The sequence below is a fragment of the Nematolebias whitei genome, chromosome 2 (genome assembly GCF_014905685.2).
Source record: "Nematolebias whitei isolate Nwh7 chromosome 2, NemWhi1, whole genome shotgun sequence".
NCBI classification, from domain to species: domain Eukaryota; kingdom Metazoa; phylum Chordata; class Actinopteri; order Cyprinodontiformes; family Rivulidae; genus Nematolebias; species Nematolebias whitei.
The window spans coordinates 45,510,542-45,513,966 of NC_056499.1; positions in this window are offsets into that span (position 1 = coordinate 45,510,542).

Genomic DNA, 3,425 nt, shown 5'->3' on the forward strand with positions numbered 1-3,425 from the left:
ATATTTACCTTACACAACAAAAACATATGTACAATGCATTTCAAAAATATTTTTATTTTATCATTTCATTTTGCTTACATATTTTTAAGTCTTCAATGTAAAATGGTCAGTGGTTTCAGTGTGTGTGTGTGGGGGGGGGGGGGGGGGGTACTAAGGCATTGTAGCGCCCCCTACAGAGAGCCGCCACTCTTATAGCACATTAGTTATTGCTGTAATTCTGGTTAGGTTTTTGTTGGAGAAAAATGTTCTCGCTTTATCTTACTCAAAAGGAGCCAGTCTCGACAGGAGCAGATTTTTAACCCGTATTCACTCTGACACTCCAATTGGCCAGTATGCTCAACGAGGCATCTACGTGATATAAAACGAAGAAGAAGAACGTGCTGGCAGAGTTTACGCATGCGCATTGGTATCTGCTAGTGTCACCCTTCTGCCTATCAACATAGTGCGAAACAGTGCTACTGTCAACAGAAATTGATCGATTTGTCAAATCTAGTATGAATTCGTTCACTGTGTCATCCCCCAAATATTTTAAATTTCATTAATATTATCAGCTGTTGCTTGTGCAGTGTGTTGAAAAAAATCTGACACAATTCAAATGAAAGGCATCATCACAACTACAGTAAGTTACATTCAAAATAAATTCATACAGAGAACGAAATATCAAGGGACCATAGAAATTACGTAAAAAGATGTCATATGATTATGTCAGTGATACCTGCTTGCCTGAATCTTCAAAGGACCACAGAAAATTACGTACAAAAAGGTATAATGTGATGACGTCACAAACCGGCATCATATTTTAGTTTTTAAATTTAAGAGAGCTCATATTTGTCATTTCAGAGTGAAACATGGGCAAACACTTGCTATGTTTACATGCGCAGAATTCTCTGACCGGATTGAAATGTGTTCTGTTTGAATAATTCAAATGTGTTGTTTACATGGGCACAATCTGTTCATGATGAGCGTTTACATGCAGCGGGCTTTGTTCTGAACAGCAGTACTGACATGCGCAGAGTGGTAAACTCTCCTTAAAAAAAACACCGAAGAAGAAGTTCTACTTCCGGGTGAACGTAAACAAACCTGAGCACCCAAAATGGACCCGCGACTGGTTTTAATGATGTTGGAGACGTTATTGCACTCCCTGACTGAGCTACAGGTAATATAAATCATTTTGAGCTCTTTAAAAGTTTCTAGTAGAAATGTTGTGTCGCTCACCGACCAGTTTTACTTCCCTGACATGCTAATATTATTAGCGTTAGCCAGGCGGAAATGGCAAAGTCGCACATGCGCAGTCAGGTCAGTTTTTCACCATCAGATAAAAATGAACAGATCAAGCGTTTACATGCGCACCGATCGGGTTTCGGATCGGCGTAAACCACCCGTTTCGTTCTGATCAGAAATTATAACGGATCGCGCCGAATACACAAAAAATAACCCGAACGGAGCGTTTACATGACACACTTTTATTCCGACCGGCCATTTGATCCGGTTACTTATGTCCATGTAAACATACCCACTAAGTTTTAAAAGTGTTTACCGATTCTGTGACTGAAATAGTTTTCTTGTTTGAAAATTCTTCATTTCAGTGCACACCAACTGCGAGTGGATCCATTTTTCAACTAAAACCAACGCATCAAGACATCGGAAAATGTTTCGATAAAAAAAATGCTGCGCTCCAGGAGGAGCTTATAAAGTTCAAGGATGCTGAAGCTGAACTTAAGAACCAGATAATTAAGTACAAAGCAGAAAATGCTAAATTAAGAGAGGAAGAATCCAAACTCAAAAGGAAATGGCAACAGGATAGAGACGATTTAATTAAGCAACACAATGCAGGAAAACGAAAAGTCTCAAAAGAAAATCTTGACCTTAGAAAAGAAGAGAGCATTAAATCTCTAAAAAAAGAGCAGCTTTTTTTTTTTTTTTAATTTATTCATTTTAAAATACAACACAAAAAGAAAACAATAATGCAAACTAAGTTTATATAATATATAAATAAAATCAAGGGTAGCAGAAGGAAGAAAAAAAATCTTATTTTATCTGCCCCCTCTTACAATAATTCAAATCAAACAACAATCATCTGTAAGTACCTAAACAAACAAAAAAAAGAACAATTCACTATAATTTTCGAACTATAATGCAACATACATAACAGTATTTCATATATATTTTTGCAGAAGTCCATTTTTAATTTTTTTCTTAAAAGTAATCGTTGTTTTTGCATTTTTCACTTCAGTTTTCAAACCATTCCACAATCTAATTCCCTGGATTGAGGTTGACCGACCCTTCAAACTGGTTCTATATCTTGGTTTAACAAATATTTCCTTTCCCTTGAGATTATAACAGCTTTGTCGCTTAATGAAATATATTTGGATATTCACAGGTAGTTCATTTATATGAGCTCTATACATAACTAGTAAAATATTATAATCCACCAGGTCAGGGAACTTCAATATTTTCAGTTGATGAAATAATGTGCTAGATGGGTGACAGTAATGTTTTCTAGTGATTATTCTTACTGCTCTTTTCTGCAGCAAGAAAACAGGTTCCGTAAATGTTTTACATGCTTTTCCCAGAACATCAATACAATAAATTATATGTGGGACAATAATTGTGTTATATAATAAATACAGGGCTTTATCATTTAACAAGTTCCTGACTTTGTATAATACAGCAATAGATTTGGCTATCTTAATCCTTACATAATTTATGTGATGTTTCCACGTCAATTTGTCATCAATGACAACACCCAAAAACTTAATTTCACTAACACGACAAATCTCAACACCATCAATCGTAAATGGAACATCAATAATTTACCTTTTTTTTACTGAATATCATGTACTTAGTTTTACTTATATTTAATGATAATTTATTTAGTTTAAACCAATCTTGTATTTTAACTAATTCTGCCGTCATCAACTCAAACATCTGTTTCATATCTTTACCAAAATAAAAAAAGTGGTATCATCAGCAAATAGGATACATTTAAGGAGATCTGACACTTTTACCAATTCATTAACATACAGAATAAATAGTTTTTGTCCAAGTACAGAACCCTGAGGGACTCCACATGTAATATTACAGAGGTTGGATCTTACATCACTTATTTGCACAAATTGTTTTCTATTTCTTAAATAACTAGATACCCACTGTAATGCTGATCCTCTAACACCGTATTTACTTAATTTGTCAATAAGAATAGTATGATCAATCGTATCAAAAGCCTTTTTTAAATCAACAAAAATACTTAAACAATTTTGTTTTTGATCCATAGCAATAGTTATTTGTTCCATAAATTCCATGATAGCCATTGACGTAGAGTTTTTTGCTCTGAAACCATACTGACTATTACTCAGAATATTTTGTTTATCAATAAATTGGTCTAATCTAATCACAAACAGTTTTTCTAAAATTTTTGAAAACTG